The 25,429-nt window shown below is 45.1% G+C and overlaps 1 protein-coding gene across 27 annotated transcripts in view; it reads left to right on the top strand.

Annotated features, from left to right (window-relative positions):
- The window catches only part of ATXN1 (ataxin 1), a 451,593-nt gene that overhangs the window by 125,934 nt on the left and 300,230 nt on the right, over positions 1 to 25,429 (top strand). The window contains exon 1 of one of the 27 annotated variants that reach the window (XM_089333295.1): positions 16,339 to 16,461. The exons of the other annotated variants lie outside the window; for them this stretch is intronic. The gene's annotated coding sequence lies outside the window, so the exon portion shown is untranslated. Of the gene's footprint in view, positions 1 to 16,338; positions 16,462 to 25,429 lie in introns of those variants that run through there. 27 annotated transcript variants of the gene reach the window in all.

Here is a 25,429-nt window from a genome sequence, read left to right as displayed (position 1 = left end):
GTTGCGCTCTCCAAGGGGCTGCAAGCTTAGCTGGCTACTGCTGCTGTTCATGGACAGGGAGGTGCTGGTCGTTGTATTGCTGTTTTGTGAGAGCCAGTCCTCGGCTGCATCCTAAATACCTAGTGATGAAAACCCAGGAAAGCAACAGATGACTGCAGTTTTCATTACACCTTCAGTTGTTTCCCAAAATAGCAGGTGCTTATGTTGAATTGCCCTCTGCAGACTGCGTATACATATGTGGTGGTGTTGTGGCTACAGCCTGTCCACGGCTGTCTAGTGTTAGCTCACAGGAGTAGAACTGTCTCGGCAGTAATAGCTTCAGTTAGGAAGGATATGAAGAAGAAGCAGACTATTCTTGAAAATCTTAAGGCTGTATGTTCAGAGTAGAGTTCCCTGATGGATCCCAAAGTTTTATTTATCTTTATTGAAGTGAACAGAATTGTAAATAAAATTATGTGTATTTAAATTATACATGATGCTTTTAAGTGTGTGTGTCTGTGTTTCTGTGTGTGTGTATAATATGATTTTGTGACTATCATAAAATACCCAAGGCAGGCCACTTAATAAAGAAAATAGGTTTATTTTGGCCCGTGGTTCTGGAGGTTCCAAGATTGGCTGGGTCCTGGTGGTTTGGCCTCTGGGAGGGCATTCTTGCTGGCAGAGGTCAGCTGTGGTGCACAGCATCCCATGGCAAGACAAGAGTGTACATGTCCGTATCTGGATGGCTTCTCTCTCTCCACATCTCTTTCCTTCTCTTTACAAAGTTGACAGGATTGGCTCATGGGGGCCCTATCTAAATGACCTGTCCAATCTGATCACGTCCCAAAGGCCCTGCCTTAAAACACTGTACTTTATCCAAGTCCCCACTCTCTTAATACCTTAGCAGACCTTGGGGACTTAAGTCCCACATGGTCATTCATTCATTCACCAAATGATACTTGAACCATAGCAACAAATACTGTGAGATGCAAGCTAGTCGACACATTCTTCACCTTACCAAGTGTGTGGATGTGGTGAAAATACTTAAGATCTATTCTCTTAGCAAGTTGCAAGCATGCAAGAGACTATCGTTAAGTCTACTCACCATGCTATATATTCAATCCCCAAAACTCAAAAGTTTGAAAATCTAGCCCTTAGAAAATCTGTTACAATCTACATAGATTTTTTTTTAAAGATTTATTTGATTTCTTTGAAAGGGAGAATGACAGAGAGAGAGAGAAAGAGAGAGAGAGGGAGAGAGATGTTCCATCTACTTGTTTGTTTCCCAAATGACTACAATGGCTGGGGCTGGGCCAGGCCAAAGCCAGGAGCCAGGACCTCCATCTGTGTCTCCCACGAAGGTGGCAGGAGACCAAATACTTGAGCCATCTTCCATTGCTTTTCCATGCACATTAGCAGGGAGCTGAATCAGAATCAGCCGGGACTCAGACCACTGCTCTGAAATGGGATGCTGGTATTGTAAGTGGCAGCTTAACCTGCTGTGCCACAGCACTGGCCCCGCTTCATAGATTTTTTTTTTTTAGTTATACATAAGAAATGTCCAACAGGCTAGTAGATAACAATATCATGTCGTGTTGAAGTGCACAGATGACTGAGGTGAACTTCCTGGGTTTACAGATTTTCCACTTAATAAGCTGTGTAAAGTTGAGGAAGTTACTTAAGCACTTTGAGTCCCGGTTTACCCATCCACAAAATAGGAATAATAAGACAGCATCTCTCAGAGTTGTAAGAACTAAATGACTTAGCGTTCCTAAGGCTTTCAAAAAATAGTAACTGCTCATGGTATTCAGTTAGTTCCTCAGTTGGAATAAGAATCGTCCAGCATTCCCTTCACTCCTGATGTCTTCCGTCAACCCCATGATGAACTTCTACTCACTCAGGAGAGCTGAAACAGGTAGGTGAGCCCAACTAAGGCAGATGGAGCAGTGCCACCAGCAGATGAGAGAGTGGGATCCAAGGGCCCCCCAGTTTGTGGAAAATACAATTAAAAGATACGTTTACTTTGGTGCACAATGTTTTGAAATCAATGCATAGATGTGTGTATCTGTGTGTCTGTGTGTGTAATATGCATTCCCCTGGAGCTTTTTGAAGACCTTGTACTTGGTCGGGGAGGGAGTGGTGAGGATATGGAGGAAGCGTTCAGGGCAGACCTGGATGTGTGGTGAGGTTGCCACCTGGCAGAGATGGGAACAAGGCATTCCAACCAGGAGCCCACGGGCATGCAGGTGTGGTGAGAGGAGTGGGCAGGGGTCATTGGGGGAAAGCTGTGGGCTACTTTGGGACTGGTGTAGCAATAATGGGTGACTGGGGGAAGGATACGCTGACTTAATAACACTGTCATCCCTCCGTATTCAAGGGTTTGCTCTAGGCTTCCTCTCAGATACCAAAGTCTGCAGATACTGAAATTCCTTCTAGCAAAGGTCATTGTTTGGGGCAGGTGTTTGGCACAGAAGTTAATGATGCTGCTTGAGATATCTGCATTCCCATCTCAAAGTGCCTGGTTTGAGTCTCAGCTCTGCATCCAATTGTAGCTTCCCACCAACCCACAACCTGGGAGGCAGTGGTGATGGTTCAAATACTTGGGTCCCTGACACCTTCACAGGAGACCCTGACTGAGTTCTGGGGTCCCAGTTTCAACTTGGCCCCTGGCCTTGGCTTTTGGGGATTAAGCCAGTGGATGAAAGATCTCACTCTCGGAATTAAAAAAATGTGGAAAGTGTCATAATCCTAACATATACCCCGCACAGGCCCTCCCGTATGCTCTAAATTACTTAGGATACCAAATACATGTAAATGCTATGTAAAAGTTGTTATGTTGTATTGTTTAGGGATCGGTGGCTCCTAGACACACACAGAAAAGACTATACATGTTCAGTACAGACGCAGGTTTTCTGAGTGTTTTCAATCCATGATTGGCTGAATCACAGATTCAACAGACCCTGAGGGCCGACTGTCTTGAGGTTCACACTTAATGTGAACTGTCAATTGAGTGACTGCTGTTCACCAGATCCTGAGGTTGCTGTTGACGAATGTTAGTACGTTAGCGCCAAACACAACTCCCCGCAGCATGACTACTCCCATTCAGTAGTTGAGACTGTTGTGAATTAATTTCATACTAAGGGCTGGGTTTTGTTTTCTCTTGGATGGAGATGAAGGTTTTGAAATGGGAGAGGGTCTTGCGTGGTCGGACACAGCAGTGATTTACTGGTCTGTTCAGTTCCACTGTGAGTTCGCTAGCACTGGGGATCCATCCTGTACTACCAGTTCCCAAAGAGGGCAGGCAGCATGGAGCGGCCCCTGTGGTGGAGCCCTCACAAATACCGACGGGGTCTGTTTAAAAACTCCTCCAGCAAAACTTTGGGAACGCTTTGTGTACATCTTTCCTTTTAAAGAAGAAACAGACCATTTTATTGACTCTTTTATTGCTTGTACGTGTTTTGTCTCATGTGATTGTCCCAAGAAATCTTGAAGATGCAAAGTACAGCTTTTATCTTTAAATTACGTGTTATTATAACGCTTCAGGCTATTGAGGGCTAAAGCTAGGATTCAAACCCTGGATTCCAGACTCCGAGTGAGTTTCTATTTTTTTAGCATTTATTTTTTATTTTATTTGAAAGGCAGAGTTACAGAGAGGGGAGAGAGAGAGAGAGAGAGAGAGAGAGAGAGAGAGAGAGAGAGAGATTGAGATTCCATCTCCTGGTTCACTCCCCAGCTGGGCCTGGGCCAGGGAATCTAAGGTTTCTGAAGCTTCTTCCAGGTCTCCCATGTGGATGCAGGAGCCCAAGTACTTGGGCTATCTTCCACTGCTTTCCCAGGTGCATTACGATGGAGCTGGGACAAAAGTGGAACAGCTGGGTCTCAAACTAGCACCCATATGGGATGCCAGTGTCACAGACAGAGTCTTAACCTGCTGTGCCATTGTGCCCGCCCCATCTCTACCTCTATTAAGCCACTGGTGTTTCCCAATCTCCCCTAGGGTTGTTTGCTCCACTGGTGTAAGTTTGCTTTGCTAAGCAAACACCCTGTTGCTTTCAAGGAAACTGAAGTCCCACAAAGGCCTAATCTAGTTTGTAGAGGTTAATGGGAAAGGCATTTTCATTGTCCTCAGGATCTGCATCCTTCTAAATGATCCTGCTGGCAGGTGGCGATTCTTAGGAGCCCATCAAACACACCACTGGTGTGAGAAGCCCAAGGTCCTGTGTGGGTGAATCTGCAAAGTGAACTTGCCCTTCACAGTAAATACTGTTTGGGAGGGAATGCATTGCAGGAGCCCTGGATCCTGAAGGCAAGCACTGTGCTTCCTCCCCCTGACTCACCCTACATGTATCAGGCTGAAAGACACAGCAACAGACAGAGTCGTGCTTGCTTCCAGAGGCTGCCTGGAATTGGCAATGACATTGAATGAAAGGAAAGGTTCAGTTCCAGCTCTCAAAGGTCATAGCTGGTGAACCTGTAAGCTCAAATTGCGTAAATATAACCCAAACCCTGGATTTATTAACTTGACGTATTTTGGAGTGGTTATCTGCTCCCTGAAATGCATCCATCATTGGATTCTAAAATATCAGCTCTGCCTACTGCGTTTCACTCAGGTGTGGGGTAAATAGGCTGGGGTTGAGTTTCCCAGGCTGAGCTCTCCTGCAGCTGGGCCTGCTTCCCGAGAACGGACCTGGTGACTTCTGCTCCCCTGGTGAGCAGCCACGGTGGTCGCATCTGTCACGTGCCTGGCACTGCCCTTTTGTCCTGGGAGACTCAGTGAGCCAGTAACACGGGGTCTCGGGGGTCCTGCTCTCAGACACCCCACTTTGAAAAGTATCCTTACTTTGCTTTTTAACCTATATTTATTTTTCATTGTATTAAGTGTATGAGTGTGCATGTAAGTACATGTATGAGGGTACTTCCAAAATTTTTTTAAAAATATTTAATTTGGTGCAAAATTATAAAATCCATGAATAGCTTTTTCATAATATGCATCTCCATGAAATCTGGAAAGCCTTCAGATGCATGGATATCATTTTATTCATCAAGATAAATTTCTTTTTAATTCAACATTTTCATAGACTTTTGGAAATACCCCTGTGTGTAGAAGTGTGCATATGTGGCTGGAGCCACGGCTCACGAGGCTAGTCCTCTGCCTGTGGCACTGGCACTCCAGGTTCTAGTCCCAGTTGGGGCGCTGGTTCTGTCCTGGTTGCTCCTCTTCCAGTCCAGCTCTCTGCTGTGGCCCGGGAAGGCAGTGGAGGATGGCCCAAGTGCTTGGGCCCTGCACCTGCATGGGAGACCAGGAAGAAGCACCTGGCTCCTGGCTTTGGATCGGGGCAGCGCACCGGCCACAGTGGCCATTTGGGGGGGTAAACCAGCAGAAGGAAGACCTTTCTCTCTCTCTCTCTCTCTCTCTCTCTCACTAACTCTGCCTGTAAAAAAAAAAAAAAAAGGTGTGCGTATGTGTTTGTGTGTGTGCATATGTTTGTGTGTGTATGTGTGTGTCTATGTGTACATGTGTGTATATTTGGTGACTTTATATGTATTCTCAATGTACAACTGTCACTTGTGTCATAAACTAAGTCTGTTAAGCACCAGCTCTCCTGGCCCTGCTGGTAACCTCTACTCTGTTGCTATGAATTTGCCTGTTTTAGAGATATGTTAGCATCATATAATATTTGTCCATTTGTATCTGGTTCTTGTTTTAATTTTAATATAGTGTTTCAGATATGCTTTTCTTCTATAAGGACTTTTTATCCATGATTTATTGTATCAGTGATCAGTAGATATAATTCACATTCTAATTTAAGAAATGGAGTTCTTTTTTTTTTTTAAGATTTATTTATTTATTTGAAAGGCAGAGAGTTACAGAGAGGCAGAGGCAGAGAGAGAGACAGAGATCCTCCATCTGTTGGTTCACTCCCCAAGTGGCTGCATTGGCTGGAGCTGGGCTGATCTGAAGCCAGGAGCTAGGAGCTTCTTCTGGATCTCTCACGTGAGTGCAGGGGCCCAAGGACCTGGGCCATCTTCCACGGCTTTCCTAGGCCATAGCAGAGAGCTGGATCCGAAGTGGAGCAGCCGGGTCTTGAACCGGGGTCCCTGTGGGATGCCTGCACTAAGAAGCAGAGTTCATCAGAAGATGGGTTAAAAAAAAAGAGATTGCCTTTTTTTTTCTTTTTAATCATTGAAGACGATGACATTTGTCAGATAAAAGGTCAAACTCCTTCTTAGGCATCGTGTCCCATTCCTATTTGAAGCTGACTTGCCTTGCTTAGACACCAGCCCCTGTTTGGCCTGAATTCTCTTTACAATTTCTGCACTCAGGCCTGTATTTCTGTTCTGCCTGCTACAAAGCGTTCAGGATTTTTTTTAGATAGCATCTTCCGACTGACGCATCCTTTCTTCTGCTTTCTGTTCGTTTTAACGTTAGTCACTCTGTCTACCTGTCTCTGTCCAACGGCAGGCAGTGACATGAGATGCCTACTGCTGGGAAGCCGGCGAATCAGCCTGCCGCTTGCGGCGACATTACTCAAGGCAGAAGCATTGCGATTCTCCCGCAGCAACGGAATTGTAGTAGAGGTGAACATAATTCTTCTTCTATTTACATCTTTAATGAGCCACAATTAAAGGTAGTGAGTTGGCGCGTGAGAGTGAATGCAGTATTTTCAGATTTCTATTCCAGCCGTTGCTGTTGCTGGCTTGAGCTGCACTTCGCTGGCACCCTGGGGCTCCAAAAAGGCCCAAGAAAGAAAGCCTAGAAGGGTCTAATCTGCTTCCTGAAAGCTAGTGGGATAGTCATGAGTTTCTGCAGTACGTAGGTAGGGATTGGCCTCCGATCCCAGGGACCTGTGGGTCTCGAATCTTTCTGCTGAAAGGATATTATGGATTAACTGCGAGTCAAGGGCTTTCTCCCTGCTCTTGTCTGTAGTCACAGTGAAGATGTACTGGATCTGTGGCACGGGATGGGGTGAAGAATGCAGTGTGTGGCAAAGGGTTTCCCTCGGTTTTGCCACACTTCAGGGCCGCTGTGCGGGACTGCTCGGCTCTGCTTCTGCATTTCACTCCAGCCACGGCTATGTGCTAGCCATGTGCTAGCCTGGCTCACTGCCTGAGGAATTTGCAGATGGAATTCCATATCCCAGGCATCCAGGCACTGTTGCATACCAAGTGACAGCAGCATGCAGGTTTTCCCCGACAAGGGAATAAAGCCGCATCCCGGGCTCCAGGAAATGATTGTCCAAAACATAGCGTGTAAACATTTCTGTTGAGCCCTTTGAACTCAGCAACAATGTGTAGTCAAGTGTTTATGAAACTAACTACATTTATGGGTGGCCGCACCTTGGGGATGCATACCACACATGTGTGATGAGCCGGGAAGATTGAGCTAGAGGCTAATGAAGCTTCTCTCTGGCACAGGTCCTTCCTAAAACTCATTTATTTATGAGTTTTTTTTTTTATGTTAATAATTTTTTTTATGTTAATAATTTTGCAAACCTTTTTTCTTTTTTAATATAGACCCACATATTCACTCTTCTACCTCTTTCCTAACTCTGTAAGCTTTGGGCCATGCTGCTAATGAATATGTATTAGCTATGCTGATGCATATGTTAATTAAGGAGACTCCAGAAAATCTGGCAGTACATGAAATAGGCAAATCAAAGGTCTGTGCTGACCCTACTACTCCACCAGTTGTTTCCAAGAAATTAATATCTTGGACATTTAGCAAATGATAATAATGTGTAATTGATAGGGATTATGTCATAAATTTCCCAAGTCGATGACTCACAGACACAATTCATATATTCCTGGGACCCCACCCCACCCCCACCGCCCCGACTTGCCATTTACCTGCATATAGAGTGTATAGATGTTTTAGGGAATTAGTCCAACTGAGCTGCACAGCTTCTTATCCCATGCTCCCCCAATCTGGTGGCTATTTTGTGAGGCATTTTCCCTAGCTCCACATGTTATTTTAAGGTTATATTCCCTGCTAAACGCCTACGTGCTACAGGTGACTCTGATTTGAGAAACAGATGTTGATTTCCAGTGTGCTGAATTGCTTTTTTTTTTTTCTTTCTGTTTCAAAGAGCTTCTTTATTGATCACAGTCTGTTGGGTGTAAAGATAATTTGGTTTAGGGGTTTTTTTAAAAATTAATTAATTTATTTGAAAGGCAGAGTTTACAGAGAGATAGACAGAAACAGAGAGAAAGATCTTCCATTACCTTGTTCACTCCCCAAATGGATACAAGAAGTTGGAGCTGGGCCTGTCCGAAGCCAGGAGCCAGGAGCTTCATCCGGGTCTCCCCCAAGGGTGGCAAGGGCCCAAGAAGCTGGGCCATCTTCCACTGTTTTCTTAGGTACTTTAGCAGGGAGTTGGATCAGAAGTGGAGCAGCCGGGACTCAAACCAGAGCCCATATGGGATGCCGGCATCACAGGGAGCAGCTTCACCTGCTACTCCACTGGGCAGAGCCGAGGTTGTTTTTTTTTTTAAATAACCCCGGTATTCAAGCTTTGATGTCTCCTGCTACAACAGCACTGCTGTAAGACCCTAACACAATATAACTTTATTTACCTATAATCTTTTGCTTAATTCCTGATACCATTTGTTAACTTGAAAATTCACATCAATCAACCATCTCAGGGAACTGTGACGTCATAGACTATGAAGGGTGAATGACAGGTGGTGGAGACTTAGAAGGCCCCCATGTGTGATGACCCACAGGGGTGACTGTCAAACGGACAGCAGCCAAATGTGTTCTGTCCCACCCAGACCCAGAAGGCCTGTCCCAGTGGCTTGGGTGACAATGGACTCGTCTTCTCGATAATTTAGCAGCCACAATGAGAGGCTGGGAGCGAGACAAGTGAGCAGGCCGGGTGGTGCAGAGCTGGATATGAGATGGCTTTGGGAGGAAGGGTGGTCACACAATCTGGGTTTCATTTTCTGCTGTGCCACTGATTTTGTGACCTTGGGAAAGCTGCCATTCTGCCTGGTGTCTGAGTTCCCTACTTTATAAGGCAGAGGGCAGTGGCTCCGATCATCCCATGGACCCCTTCAGGTGTGGCCTTTTGTGTGTCTGGGAGGTGGGACATGTGGGGGCTGGGCATGGACACAGGTGGACACGCCCCAGTGTGGAGTCAGGCTCTCTCCAGGGACAGATGACTCTTCCTGGGAGGGCTTAGGGTTGAGCTCCAGGATAAGGAACTTGCACTTGGGCAACACCTTGCAAAGGAGCTGTACTTCCCCTGTGTGGACTGTGCCTGTCCCCTGCCCCAGCCCAATGGACTTAGCCTTGACTCTGTGCTCAGTGATGCCGGCTGTCCTGCCTCCCCAGCCCCACCTGCTCCTGCTTCCTCTGCTCACACGTTCACGGTGTTGCCGTAGGCTCCCGGGCCACATTTTCCTTCTCGTTCTGCAGCTCTGCTGAAAGTATTTCTCTGCAGATGCCTGAAGAGTCGGATCCTGCCCAAAGAGCGGGATACAGGTGCCTTTATTTCTTTCTGATGTCGACACCTGAGAATGCGCTTCTGGAACCGGCGGTGTAGGTTTAGTTGGAGTACCTGTGCCCCTGCCTCATTATACCCAATTGTCTCGTCCACTCTCTTGCATCTTCTCCCTTCTTCAGTTTCTGGGCCATGGATGAGAATGGTTTCCCCTCTCAGTGGTGGCAACAAATGCAGATGTGAACACAGTGACAGAAGAAGAATATTAATATTAATGGTAAAGGAAGCACCTTTAAACTTTGAGTGCTTACTGTGTACCTGAGTGCTGTTTTGAGCACTTTGCCTATGCACCTCACACATACCTACACATGCAAGGACACACGTGTAAAATAAATGTTTAATTCTCACCACAACCCTATGAGGATGCTTCAAAGAACTGTGAAAAAGAATTAAAAATTAAGCTTATCGTGGTGCAGAAAAAAATTTTTGAGACTCATGCATCATTTTTTCATAATACATATTTTGTATGGACTTTTCAAAGTCCCCACAAATGCATGGATTTCATTTATTTTTTTCTTTTTTTTTTTTTCTAAAATAAATTTCTCTTTTAGTTCCATTTTCCACAAACTTTTTTGGTGTGCCTTCCTATGAGATAGGGATTATCATAGCCTTTGTAGAGATGAGGAGATTGCTGCCCAAGAAGAAGTAACTCATCCAAGGTGACCCAGGAAGCACATGCTGGGCTGACTTTTTCACTATAAAAAAATCCACGTTGGGTCCTGCATTGTAGTGTAGTAGGCTAAGCCTTTGTATATGGCACTGGATCCCATGTGGGTGCCGGTTCATGTCCTGGCTGCTCCTCTTCTGATCCAGCTCTCCAGTGGAAGATGGACCAAGCGCGTGGGCACCTGCACCTGCACAGGAGACCCAGCAGAACCTCCTGGCTCCTGGGTTAGGATCTGCTCAGCTCTGGCTGCTGTAGCCATTTGGGGAGTGAACCAGCGGATGGAAGACACCTTTTTCTCTGCCTTTCTCTCGCTCTGTCTGTAACTCTACCTCTCAAAAAATTAAATAAAATATTAAAAAAAAAGAAAAGAAAGAACGGAGTCCATGCTGGGGCTAAATAAGTGCTAAATCTGTGGATGGCGTGGATGCCGACATAAATGGTTTAGGCTGTTTTCTAAGAACAGTTATGACTGTGTGAAGAGGACAAAAGGGTGTGTAATTGCTTGTGAGCATTAAAGATAAAGAACTCAGGCAACTAATAGGTTTGTTCACTGGGGGAGAAGGACTCCCCACCATCTTGCAGCTCCCTGGTAATTAGAACCCCACAAGTGAAGAGTCTTATTTCGCCGGCACGTAGTGCAGGCATTGCTGTAATTAGTAGCAGGTCAACACCTTCAAGAACCTCTCCGGAGTGTAAAAACAGATTTCTAACAGAAATGTGTTAGTCTGCAAAGCAAATAAGGTGCAAGCATAAATGTCCTGCCCTGAGGAGATGTCTCCTTGGGTTGCCTGTACCAAGTGACAGGAGCTTCACACCCTGGCTTTGAGCTGTCACCATCTCCACTCCAGTTCCTGTTAATTAGCTCTGAGTCTTGGGTCTAGAGTCAACTCAAAGCTGCTCAGGACATTTTTGCTCCACTCCCCGGACAGCTTGGGAGGTCTGCCTTTCCCCGGCGGCCAGAAGACACACTCCCACTAGGCAGGTGCCTGGGGAGGGGAGGCCTCTGGCCTCGGCTGGTGAAGGCGCATGCGCTATGGCAATCCCCTTTCACCACGTGGAAAACGTCGGTGGAGAGGATTAAACTTGGGCAAGAATTAAACTTGGTGCAACCTGGGGGCACCTAGATCCGGGGACACTTGGGGAAAACATTAAAATGAGGTCTTATGGGTACTATGATCATGTTTACTTTTCGGGTTATCCTCTCCACAACTGGAAAAGGCAAACAAGAACTCTGGGAGGGGTTTCCCCAGGACTGGCACTGGCTGCTTTGTTAAGGAAGGAGTGAACGAGAAGCTTTGTGTGTAATCCTCGTTTGGAAATAAGGCAGTCCCTGAAGTCTCTGAATTTATCAAACATGACAATCTCATCGAGTAACCACGTTAGCAGGTGATCTGTGCCTCTTTTCATAACAAAATGACTATATCAATCACGATTCTAAAACCGAGTACTCAAAGAATTTTTGCTTCTCTTGCTCGTGTTTAAACGAGCTTTTCCTTGAAACTTCAAATTGTCGAACAGTTTCCCATCTTGTGCTCTCTGCGGGTTGGCGTTTGGGAAACTCCAGTGCTGACTTGTAACCTTGGTTCTTGGATTTTATCATAAAACCCCTCCTGGCTTTTGCAGCACTGTAAGATCAGCACGGGGTTGGGGGACACCTGACTGTGCCCCTCATAGCCCCCTCTTCCACCTTCCCATCCCAGGGGACTCCTGGAAGCTTATGTGGTTCTGCAGCATTGGTGAGAGTCTTGCTTGCACGAATTTTTCAAATCAGAACTTTGGAGAGCAATGACTGTCCTTTCCACCTATCAGTCTCGTGGAAATACTAGTGTTCCCTAGAGTTCACATGTATCTGGTTCATTGGAACCATTGTCACGTGTCATTCTAACGGCTGTGTAATCAGCTCATAAGCGCACTTTGTAAGGTCGCGGTTAGGTTGGTGGTAGTGCTGGGGCTGAGGGTGACATGAACAGGGAGCAGGGAAAAGAGCTCATTCTGGGGGCTGGCGCTGTAGCACAGTGGGTTAAAGCCAGGGTCTGCAGTGCTGACATCCCATACAGGTGCTGTTTGTGTCCCAGCTGCTCCACTTCTGATCCAGCTCCTGCTAATGTGCCTGAGAAAGCAGCAAAAGATGGCTCAAGTGCTTGAGCCCCTGCACTCACGTGGGAGACCTGGAAGAAGCTCCTGGCTCCTGGCTTTGCCCTGGCTCAGTCTTGGCTGTTGTGGCCACTTGAGGTGTGGAACAGCAGATGGAAGATTTTTCTCTCTCTTTCACTCTGCCTTTCAAATAAATAAATAAATAAATAAATCTTAAAAAAATAAAAAGAGCTTGTTCTGTCCACATAACCCCTTCCTTGCTGACCAAAGAGAGAAGAAGCTAAGGCACTCATCAGGAGCACTACATACAAGCTCTCGTTTAAACCTCCTGTACACCCTCTGAATGTGAGACACAGGTGAGTGATGAAATTAAGAGCTCCCGCCCCAAGGCCTGGATTCTAAACCAGCTCAGTCGAACTTGAAACTCCTACTTTATTTTCAAGCATGAGTGAGTGCTTTTTTAAAGCATTCCTTCATCTTTCCTTCTAGCGTTTGATTTTTGGTTATTTCACGGCAAGTTGACACATTTTGCCATGGATGTGTGGGGGAAACTAGGTGGGAACACCTGAAACAGAACTGCTAGTGAGCAGGCCTTCAGGAGGTGTGTGCCTAAGAGAGAGTCCAGAACTGAGCAGAGGGCCCAGTGCTGTGGTGTAGTGGGTAAAGCCACCACCTGCAGTGCTGGCATCCCATATGGGCACTGGTTCAAGTCCCGGCTGCTCCACTTCCAATCCAGCTGTCTGCTATGGCCTGGGAAAGCAGTAGAAGATGGCCCAAGTCCTTGGGCCCCTGCACCCACGTGGCTCCTGGCTTCGGATCAGCAAGCTCTGGCCGTTGTGGCCAATTGGGGAGTGAACCAGTGGATGGAAGATCTCTCTTTCTCTCTCTCTCTTTCTCTCTCTCTCCTTCTGTCTCTATGTAACTCTGACTTTCAAATAAATATATCTTTTTTTTTTTTTAAAGAACTGAGCAGAGTGTGGCACCAATATCCAAGGAGCTCATAGGGCAAATATGGATGTCGAGTGGGGGCAGAGACTGAGGTCTGTGACGAGGGGAAACCGAAAGTGTCCATTTTTCTAGGCCCATTTCTCCTTTTTTAAAGATTTATTTGTTTATTTAAAAAATCAGAGTTACACAGAGAGAGAAAGAGAGGCAGAGAGAGAGGTCTTCCATCTGCTGGATCACTCCCCAGTTGGCTGCAATGGCTGGAGCTGCCGAACCAAAGCCAGGAGCTTCTTCTGAGTCTCCCACATGGGTGCAGGGTCCATCTTCTACTGCTTTCCCAGGCCATAGCAGACAGCTGGATTGGAAGTGGAGCAGCCGGGACTTGAACCAGTGCCCATATGGGATGCCGGCACTGCAGGCAGTGGGTTTACCTACTACGCCACAGCGCCAGCCCCCCATTTCTCCTTTTAGGATCACTGTCTATGCCCTGAAGTGTTATACTCAGGATACTGCAGAGTTTGAGCCTCCGTGTTTATGCCACAGTAGGAAGGTGAAGACTGTGGGCTTAGAGAGCTGTGAGTTCAAATCCAGCCTTCCTCTTTTGTTACCCTTGAGCCCTTGGACAAGATGATCTAAGCTTCTGTTCTCTCGACAATAAAACGTGGCTGTGTGGTGGACCGCACTTACTAGTGCCTAGTTGGTTATTATTCGTGCCAGCTGAGAGCGTGGGTGGGCCTTTTTGTTGTGATTGTAAAAGCTGTGGTATACCCATGAAGGGGCCTCGTGAGCCAACAGCAGGCATCCTTGGAATTTCTGCTACAGCAAAAATGCAAATTATTACCCGGTGCATTTCTGGCAGACATATGATCCATTTACATAATGAAACCTCTTGAAGATTATTTCTATTAATAGCAGCCATTCTAAGCATCAATCTGACCACTTGGTATTTAGACTCGTTCTATGGACAGATTCCGTTTATTGCCACATCTTCTTAATATCTTCTGACAAGTGTCATTATCTCTTTTCCTTCATAGTCTTGTGTTTATGATTCCATGCAAAAATTTTCAAAATGCTTGTTTACTACCCAAGGACCTCATTGTTAATAATGCGTCACTTTGCTGCCAGAGTTTGGAAAGTAAAGATGTTGCTGGTTTTCTTGGGTGCAGCATCACACTTGGGTGGATGATGCTGTGGTCAGTGTGGTCTTTGCAGGAGGAGGCTCCCTAATATGCTTTACTTTGTCATTCGTTGCATGGAAGTGGATTGCTCCTACAGCTTTTTTTAAAAAAAGATTTATTTATTTGAAAGTCAGAGTTATACAGAGAGAGAAGGAGAGGCAGAGAGAGGTCTTCCATCCACTGGCTCACTCCCCAATTAACCACAATGGCCAGAGCTGCACTGATCCGAAGCCAGGAGCCAGGAGCTAGGAGCTTCCTCTGGGTTTCCCACGTGGGAGCAGGGGCCCAAGCACTTGGGCCATCTTCCACTGCTTTCCCAGGCCATAGCAGAGAGCCGAATCAGAAGTGGAGCAGCTGGGACTTGGACCGGCGCCCACATGGGATGCCAGCACCACAGGTGGTGGCTTGACCTGCTATGCCACAGCACTGGTCCCTCCTATAGCTTTTGTGCAACTGATCCTGTGTTGAACAGCCCATGAAGTGCCTCAGCATGTGTCAGTCCACATGGGCGATCTTCAGAAAGCTCATGGAGAATGTGGGTTATGAAATAACTGCGTGGACTACAAATGATTTTTGCCTCAAAGTAAACTTGTCATTTAATGTGACTTTGCGTGAACTGTGTGAAGCTCCCTCTTGCATTGAGATGGCACTGTCATCCAGCCGCTTAGGCCCCTTGGATTTCTTGGTGGGTGTGAGAGATACACTGTGAAGCAATGAGGATGGTTCTGTCCACGGCTCTCACAGCTTGAGCAATCACAGCAGGACAGCCTGTGTCCTTCTCCCAGGGGGGTCGCACTCCTGGAGGGCAGGTCTGGAGTTTCTCCTGCTTGCCTCTGACCCCTAGGAAGACAATCACAGAAATGCAGAGGTACTCAACTGCTTTGGGGTGAATTAATGGGAGACACCCGAGGAAATGCCATAACTAGAAAGTAGTCCTGGCTCAGGTTATATAACATATATATATGTGTATATATGTGTGTGTGTATATATGTATGTATTCATATATACGTATATATACATACACATACATACATACATATACATACACACATATATGTATATATACATATATACATATACATAGATATACACATATATATGTTAAATTTTTTTAAAAAATTGCTCTTTTTTTTTTTTTTTTAAATTTTTTTTTGAATTTTTTTTTAAACTTTTATTTAATGCATATAATTTTCCAAAGTACGACTTATGGATTACAATGGCTTCCCCCCCATACCGTCCCTCCCACCCACAACCCTCCCCTTTCCCACTCCCTCTCCCCTTCCATTCACATCATGATTCATTTTCGATTATCTTAATATACAGAAGATCAGCTTAGTATACATTAAGTATGGATTTCAACAGTTTGCTCCCACACAGAAACATAAAGTGAAAAATAATAGATGATTTTTTTAAATGATGATGAAATCAGAGCAGACCTATTGTCATGTTTAATCCCAGTGAGAGTCAAGTTGGGAACTGATAATTTCTTTTTTTTTTTTTCTTTTTTTTTTTTTTTTACAGAGGATCAGTCCATGAGACCATTATACATACTCTAAATGGGCCACATTGATAAACATTTTTTTAATGGCGACTTTTAAGAAAATCTTATAGCATTTCTGTTTGTTTTTGAAATAACGGTTTTACTGATTAGTCCTCTTTTTATTTCCAGGATGGAAACCCACTAAAGGCTGCTTTTAAGAAACAGGGATTTTTGGTCAGCACACCCTCTAGGGAGGGTGCTGCTGGGGCATAAGGGCCAGAAACCAGAATAAACCAAACAGACCACAAAGCAAAATCCAAAAGCCACAGTGTGTGTGGAGTTGGGGTCGTGTTTGTGGCTAGGTCTGCATCTACCTATGTGGAGAGACAGTCTCCAGGCCAATGGTGGTGGAACAGGCTGGTAGGGATCTCTACAGAGACTCGACCAAGAATGCCTGCTTTTGTTTTTAATTGTCATGTGCTGCTGTTGAAGGTTGGTGCAGTCATTGGTGCTAATATTATTGAAGAAACAAATGCATGAAGGAACTTCTTGTTGTAGAGTGGCCACTTCTACCTACTGAACGCAGCTGTTTCTGGGTTGGAATACACTAAAGTCGTAAGTTCCTCCCCTTGCTCGCTCTTCTTCACCGTGCTTCAGCTGGCTGCTTATAAAGTGAGCTTTGGCAGGCGCTGGGTGACCCAGCAGAGCTGTGTTGGGCTGCATTTCCCTTTCATGCTGATAGAGGACCCTGTCCTGGGTGTGAGCTTGGGTGATGTCAGTGAATGGATGCAGGTGGGGAAGTGTTAGGAGCCCCTGTGATGGCTATTGATAGCAGGGGAAAACAGACACATCCCCACACTATCTATCTCTATCATATCTGAAAAGGCAGCAGCATGTGCACTGCATAGAATCGCTTAGTTCTAGGTCATCCTAACTTGGAGCATGTGTGATCTAAATGTCTGTGTTTAAAGGAGGAAACAGCCCTAGAGAAGAAGAAACGAATCGACTGTGAGGTCAGCTTGGAACCAGAAGTGGACATAAGGGCTTCTCGTTCTTGTTCTAACACCCTTTCTGCTACCCACATAGTCTTTTTGTTGTTGTTGTTAGTTTTTTAGTGTTATTTATTTGAAAGGCACAGTGACACAGTGAAGAGGGTTAGGAGGGAGTCAGACAAAGAGAGAGAGAGGAGATCTATCCTCTGGTTCATTCCCCTAATGCCCATAGTAGCTGGAGCTCGGCAAAGCCAATGCTAAGAGCCAGAGACTTCATCCAGGTCTCCCGAGTGGGTGGCAGCAATCCAGGTACTTGGGCCATCATCTGCTGCCTCACAGGCACCTGAGCAGGAACCTGGATCAGAGGAGGAGGAGAGACTTGATCCCAGGCACTCTGATGTGGTATACAGTCATGCCAAGTGGTGGCTTAACCGTTCTCAAGTGGTGGCTTCCTAAAATGATCATTTACAGGGCCAGAACTCAGTCCTCAGCAACGGCCAAGTACCTGGATTGGTTTGCTAGGATTGTCCTTCCCAAGAATCACAGACTGAGTGGCATAGGTAGCAACTATTTCTTAGTATTCTGGAGTTGACAAGTCCAAGATCAAGGTATCAGCAGGGCTCTTCTGAGGCTCCTCTCACTGGCTTGCAGATGGCTCTCTTCCCTCTGTGTTCTCACTGGGCTTCTCTCAATGCCCGCATCCTAATCTCCTCTGCATATGGGACAATTGGATTAAGATCTCACCCATATGACCTCATTTTTCATCAGTTACTAGTTGAAAGGCCTTAACTCCAAGCACATTCAGCCTCTGGGTCCCCTGGTCATCCACAGATCAAAAACCCTTGGGGGCTGGGCATTTAGTGCAGTGGTTAAGATGCTGCTTGGGGTTGCAGTCCTGACTCCACTCCTTATACAGCTTCCTGCTAATGAACAGCTTGGGGGGCTGAAGGTGATGGCTCAAGGTGATGGTTCTTGCTGACCATGTGGGAAATCCAGATTGAGTTTCCAGTTCCTAGCTTTGGCCTGGCCAAGCCCCAGCTGTTTTAGGCAATTTGGAAGTGAGTTAGTGCATGGGAGATTTCTGACTGTCTGCCAGTCTCTCTGCCTTTCAGATAAGTTATTTATTTATTTATTTATTTTTGGTGGGGGTTGGTTTTATGGCATAGTAGGTAAAAGCTGCCACCTGCAATGCTGGCATCCAATATGCATACCAGTTCAAGACTGGCTGCTCCACTTTCGATCCAGTTCCCTGTTAGGTGGCCTGTGAAAAGCAGCGGGAGATGGCCCAAGTGCTTGGGCCCTTGCCAACCATATGAGAGACCTGGAAGAAGCTCCTGGCTCCTGGCTTCGGCCTGGCCAAGCTCTAGGCTGTTGTGACCATTTGGGGAATGAACCAGCAGATGGAAGATCTCTCTTTCTCTCTCTCTTTCTCTCTCTCTCTCTTTCTCTCTCTCTCTCTCTCCTGTCTCTCCCTCTTTCTGTGTAACTCTGACTTTCAATGAAATACATCTTTTAAGGAATTTTTTAATTTGGAAAATAAATTACACCTGTACTTGACATATATACACTTTCTTCTTGTCATTATCTCCTAAACAATATAGAATAACAACTGTTTACCCAGCACTGAGGTTGTGTTAGGTATTATGAGTAACCTAGAGGTGAGGGAAAACGCAAGGAGGATGTGTGTAGGTTGATTTAAATACTATCCCATTTCATACAAGGGGCCTGTGAGTCCTGTAGTCACTCCCCTGTGGATGCAAAGGGACAGCTGTACAGTCACGGCGAGTTGGGGTTTTCACTTAGGAATTTTACAGGTGAGGTAGGGACCCAGTTCAACCCCTACCAGTACCTGGAAGTTGATTTGATTCACCAATGGATTGATGCCGCGTTCCATTGGTTACCTAATTTGTAAATGGCCATTTCAGTAGGCTTTTCAGATGTGGATTTTGCTATCGTATGCAGCCAGCTAATTCACAGTTCTCATGCCACAAATGTTTTTAATCACTTACTACGTGCTAGGCCTTGTGCCAGCCACAGGGAAGCCTCGGCCAGCCCAGCCAGAGACTCAGTCCCAGCCTCGCTGGAGGAGCAGTCAACAGCGGTAGTCAGTAAAGCAGGGATCTGGGCGGACAGTTCTGAATGGGGAGGCACAGGTGCCATCATCACCAAGTCCTGCATTTTTTATTCCGTTCCTCCTTGGTGCGTTCGTGTCAGCTGGTCGTGTGACTCTCTGTGGGATGAGAGCATGTGTGTGTGGGGGGTGCTCAGTTGAGGAGAGCTCTGACAAGGACAGGATCAGAAGATATCCCTGTGCTTATTGCAAACGTGTTCTTTCATTGCCAGAATGCTCACTCAGTAACTGGATCACTTATGTGCACTCTGCGTTTTTGTGGAGAGGGGGGAGCTGCTATTTTTACCATCCAGTAGTGCTGTGATGACTGCCTGATAGCATGGTTAACTCTGCAGAGCCCCATCTGCCTCTTACTGGGACCGTATCATGCTCATATTTTTGTCCCTAGTGTCTGGTGTCATCGGGCCTGGAATTTAGTAGGTCTTCAGTACATGGTTGCTGGATCAAGATATTTCGGTTGGTAAATTGCCTGCTATCATCTACTCTGTGTGCATGATCAGCACCTTGGTTGTCCAAAGCAATTGAAAGCTCCTGAGCAGGAACATGCAGTCTGTCTCACTCCCTGCCTTGTAAGAAGTAGGTTTGCATCCCTCGGTCCCTAGTCCCTGCAGAATAGCCAGTTATCCCTGCATCAGGAAGATGGTTAAAGATAGGGAAAAAAACTGAGGCAGGGTATCGCACAGATAAATGGTCAGTGTCCTCTGCTCAGTCGGTTCCCTTCGGACCTCTGGACATAAGTTAACACCCTTCCCTGTCCCTAGGAAGGTAGTACTCTGTTCACTTCTGCTGCAGTCCCAGCTGCTTTCATTATAGACTCAGGGAGAAGTGAACTGAGGTGAACTTTGAAAGAAGGAAAGAGATGCTGCTCGCTTGATCGATGTGGGAGTGGGAGTGGGAAGGTTGTGCTAGGCATAAAGATGGCATCAAAGAGGCTTGGCTGTTTTTCCATTTCCAGTCACCATTGACAGTTTGTATTGTTTAACATTTTTAAAAGTGTCCTCTGAACCTCTGGCTGTTCAAAAACAAGTATTTCATGGTGGAGATTATGTCAGATGATAAGAGAGGCGTTCTGTGATCAGTGGCAGGAACAGAGGTTGGAGCTGGCGTGTGACGAGAATTTAAACATACAGAAGTCAAAAAATTCAGGCGCTGAAGTGAAATGGCAAGCGTGACTCAGTCCCCTCGGGCATATGGTAGTAGCATTTTCTGAATCGTGGCATATTCTGTTAAATTTAAGCCCTTGTTTTTGCAAAGTCGGTGTGTCAAGGTTGCAATGTGAGCAGTAACTTTAGACTTTCACGGGTTTTTTTTACATTCTCACCCACATAATATGCTGTTATAGCATTTGTACACTGAGATTCAGAATTGCTTATAAAAATTTCAGAAGTGGTGCAGTCTCGGTTGTAGAATCCATGTGACTTGGTGAAGGAAGAAGCCTCCTCTCTGCTTGTACACGACCTAACACTGAAACAAAACCCAGCTACTTCTACTTTGTGATAAAGTATATGTACCATAAATGTACCTCTTAACTAGTTCGAAGTGTGCAGTTAAGTGACAGTAAGCACATTCATGGTGTTGTGCAACCAGCGCCAGAGCAGTTTTCATTTTGTAAAACTGAAACTCAACGCATTAAATAACAGCTCTCCGTTCCTGCCTCGCAGCCCCTGCTGACCGCCATTCTGCTTTCTGTCTTTCTGACTTTGGCTACCCTAGAGACTTCAAATAAGGGGGAAATCGAAGGTTTGTATTTGTCCTTTTGGGTCTAGCTTATTTCTCTTAGCTGCTGTATTTTTAATCGCAGCTTTATTGGGCTATAATTCACAAACTGTAAATGGCTTGGATTTGTTTTTTTAAAATCAGTAGTTTTTAATATAATCAGAACACACACATATGTAAAGGGTTGTGCTTTTTAGCTGTTTACTGTTGTCTGCTTGAAAGGCAGACTCAAACACACACCCACAGATCATCTTCCAAACTCCATCAACTGGTTCACCTCCCAAATGTCTGAAGCAGCCAGGGCTGGGCTAGGCAGAAGCCAGGAGCCTGCAGCTCCATCTGCATGGGCCCAGGCACTTGAGCCATCATCTGCTGCCTCCCAGGACACATGGGCTGGAAGCTAGAATAGAAGCAGAGTAGCCAGGACTTGAACGAGGGAACTCCGATATGGGCTGTGGGTATCCAAAACTGCTGCCTAACTCATTGGACCACAACACCTGCCACGCTAATCTTTTTGAAGAGAGGGTAAATCTAATGCGTTTCCCCTTAATTCTTAGAAATGCACACATGCTTCTTATCTGGCAAGTCCACTTACAAAAATACCTGACAATAAAGAGGAACTGAAGGTGAGGGGAAAATATCTAGACTGTTCTTAGTATGTCCAGGTGAATTCACATATTCGCTCCATATTTGTGTAAGCACGTCTTCTGTAATGGAAATATCTTCATCCTGCTGCCTGCAGCCAGCCATGTGTGATTATTTGTTGTTGCTCTTACTAGGGGTATTTTTGCTCACAAAATGGGTTATAATGAGTTAGCCAGAATTTCAACAGAACTGAAATTTCTTAAAGCCTGGATTTATTCAAAGACCAGTTTTGAATCGACTGAGCTAAGAAGAAACTGGCACTTGAGTTATTTAAGAGCTGGAATTCCCGGTGGCAAAGAGAATGCTTTGGCCTGAGTTAGAAAAATGGTATTTCTTGCTTCTATGCAGCTGGTGGCAGTGTCCATTGGTTCCACCATGTCGGAAAATGGTTCAGACATTATGCAGCAAAGAGGAATGTGCACAGCCCTGTGTTTCTCCCGAGAGCAGTTCTGAGCATGTGCACCGGGAGACATGTAGGCTGTCCAGTACAGTTTTACTTAATGTTAATAATGGCTTATGGAAGAAATCCAAACCATTCAAGTGTGTGGCAAAGTGAAACAGGAAAACCGAATAAGATAGAACCAAATTACAGAATACTATGCAACAGTGGAAGTGAATGACCGAAAGTTCCGTACAGCCAGACAGATAGAGCTCAACAACCTGAGAGTAAGAATCAAAAAGGGAAGTTGCAGAAAAATTCATACAATAGGAGTGAATTCTATTTATCAAAACTCAAAAATGCACATAACAGAACAAGTGAGGTGGAATGTCGCCCTGAGACCAGGAAGCAGAGGCTGGCAGCCAAGTAACACATGGGTTCAACGTCTTTTTCCCCTGTTCTGAGAGTAGATGTGAAAATGAAAGCTACCTACTACTTCTGCCGTTTAAATGCCCCTCTGAAATTTCTACATAGCCTGCAGAGTAAGTCTTTAAAATAATCACATACACAACGGCTGGCAGGCTAAAACCCGAACGAAACATGGTTGGGGAGAAAAGAAATCATGCAGGCAGAACATTTTAATTTTAAGAAATTTACATTCCTGAAATAGAATTCTCAGAGAGAAGCTTCTCTTGAATGATGTTCGATAGAAGGATCTAAAAATAGAGCTGCGATTTTTAATAAATGAAAATTAGTCAAGATCCTAATCAGTACTTCCTGTCTTCAATACTAATGTTGTCACTTCAGTACTTTAGTTATTGCGAGCTGTATCTGTTCTTTCATCCCTTCTACTCGTTGCTTGTTTGGTTATCACTATGAGACCGCCACCACCACCACCGCCATTGCCATCTTCTTCATCATCATCGTCATCGTCGTCACCACCATCTTTACCTGGAGTGCATGCTTTTAAAAGCACTCAGCTAAGCTTCTTATAAATATCCCCTTTCACGCAGGCATGCTCTTGCCTCAGAGTCTGCATTACTCTAAATTTTTAGGTTCTAAAATAACATTCCCATCCATTTGCATCCTCTTCACGGGTTTCTTTTTTCCTTCTTGCACTTACATACCCTGCTTTGTGTCTTTCCTTCCACTAAAATTTGGGAGAGACAGTCCACACAAGCAAGAGGATTCTCTCACTTGTATGTGTCTCCAGTGTTTGCAAGGGGGCCTGGGATACCTAGAAGCTCAAAAGTTAACGCAGAGAGTGAATGAATGACTGAACTGACTCAGGAACTCATGGAGACAGAGAATACTATTACTGTTCTACTTTTTGTTTTCAATGAGGCTCCGCTGGGTAGTACTCCTTGCCCCCGTGCACTCAACCTGAGAGCATAGGGGCCAGAATTCAAAGCCAGAGTGCCTGTCCCGGAAGCCTGGTGTCTTAGCTACTGCTTTTTTCTGCCTGTCACCGGCTGCTGATTCTCCTGTTCTGATGTGAGCGTTTTTTGCATAGCACTGTGCAGCGTCTGTCCTTTCAGACTATGCGAGCGTCCTTTGTTTTACTCCTTGAATGCACCTGTGTCACCCGTAGTGAGGTCCCCGATAGGACTGCTGCTAAGTGGCTTACGTAAAAGCTCTCCTCCCGTTTCAGTCAGCTAATTTGATTTTCTCCTCCTCACATTGGGCCCTAAGTAGGGCCATTGACAAGGCTGAGAGAGAGAGAAGTAGGTCGGGGAAAGCCCCAGAGAAAGCCCCAAGTGCGAAGCAGTCACAGATGACCCGCGGAGCTGCGCTCTCCTAAATGCGTGTGGCCTCATGCATCTCCCGTGGCGTCTTACGACCCTGGGTTCTGAACGGGGAGGGAAGGGGGAGAATGAATATGAATATTTAATGTTTTGCCTCTATAGCTTTTGAAGACTCCTTCTTTTCCTCTGGTATATAAGTAAGTCCAGTTTTTTTTTTTTTCTACTGTGAAAGTTTGGTGGAGGGGGTTATTGTTTTAAAAATCAAAATGATATTTATCAGGTTCTTTTGGTTCAGCCACCATACTGAGTGCCTTACCGCCATGGTAAAATTCAAACCCGACAGCGCAGTTACGGTGCTGACCCCAGTCGACAGAGGAGAAAGTTGGCCATCAGAGAGGACAGGCGATTGGCTCTCATTTGCACAATGTAGACAGACATCTGTGGTGTGAACCTAAGCAGTGGGGCCCTGGGGCCTGCTCCCTCTAGCTTGTTGTTTCTCTGGTCGCAGTGGTGGTGAATATTCATAGGGAAACTGGAAGTAAGGAAAGGAGGGAAGGCATACCGTGCCCACAGGAGGTGCATGAACGTTTTTCGTGTCTCGAGTCAGATAAGCTTGTAACTGGGATTGTGGGGTTGGCGCTGTGTGTGAGCTGTGTTGTTGTCCTGCTGCCAGGCCATTTGCAAGCCTGCACTGCTCGCATGTAGGAGCGGTAAGGTTTTACTTCTCTTCCAGGTCTACACAAGCAATCGGCTCGTCCAGTGCTGGATTCTCCAGGTCTGTGGCTGTACTTACTCAAGCCAGGCTGGACTTCCTTGAAAGCATATCTGTTTGGAACCTCTCTGGTCGTTTCTTAAGATGAATGTCTAGACCCTGAACTCTCGGCCTTTATGAGGTTTTTTGATATATTTTTCTTATATTACTCTACTTGAGTACCAAGGAGACCACAGAAAAGAATATTCATGTGTCTGTACGGTGGACAACCAAAGTAACTTGGCTAAGTTACAAAAACCTTGCAACTTGGATACATTAAAAATTATTTCTTGTCCTAGTATGCTTTGTTTTGGGTGTGGTTTTTAGTGAGGCTGGGTATTTTCCCTAGGTTTCTCTAGTTTTTTGTATTTCTTTTTTAAACTGATTATTCATGTTCTTGGCTCATTTTTTGGTGTTGGGAAGTGTTTCTCTTACTCACATAGTCATATGTGTTACTTAATATTAAGACTGTTAACTCTGTCAATGATGTTACAAGTATTCTTCCCACCTTGAAATTTTCCTTTGAATTGTAGACCTGGTGATTTTGATGTACAAATATTCAAGAGGTTTGTGTAGTTAAACACGTTAATAGTTTTTCTTTTTTGCTTTTATACCTAAGAAAGCCTGTTACTCACTGGCATCAGATAAACATTTGTGTGTAATTCCTTGTAGTTCTTTTACTATGTCAGAGTTTGTATTTAGAGTTTATTTTGTTGTGTGATGTCAGACATGAGAATGCAGTGAACTTTTGCCAAATCTTGACTCTTGTTCTCACACCATTTGCTTAATATTCTTTTCCCTCACCAAGAAGAAATGCCACCGTCATCATATACTAAGTCTTCTTATAAAATTCAGTGTATTTCTGAGCTTTATATTCTGTTTTCTGAATCTTTGAATTATTCCACTTTAATTTTAATTCTACAGTTTTATTTTTTAACCTAAGGCGATTGTTGCATATAATTTTTTTTCCAAAATTTACTAATTTTTGGCCTGTGCATTTATTCTTCCACGTGGACATAAAATAATTTGTTCAGGTTTTAAAACATCTTTTCAAAATCAAATTCCATTATAATAGATGATATGTTAACCTGAAGAGAATGGAAGTCTTTTTTCGCTCTTGAAACTTTCGGCTCTTGGGCCTTGCTTTATTTTAGTGTGACTTTGATAAGTCGTTGTTTCTTTTTATGCAATTGGTGCAGTTCTTGTTAAGTTTTCCTTGGAGAT

This window comes from Oryctolagus cuniculus, chromosome 5 (genome assembly GCF_051225735.1).
Source record: "Oryctolagus cuniculus isolate XC-2025 breed Fujian yellow rabbit chromosome 5, ASM5122573v1, whole genome shotgun sequence".
Lineage (NCBI taxonomy): Eukaryota > Metazoa > Chordata > Mammalia > Lagomorpha > Leporidae > Oryctolagus > Oryctolagus cuniculus.
Note: the sequence above shows the minus strand (reverse complement) of the source record. Positions and strands in the feature narration are given on the sequence as shown.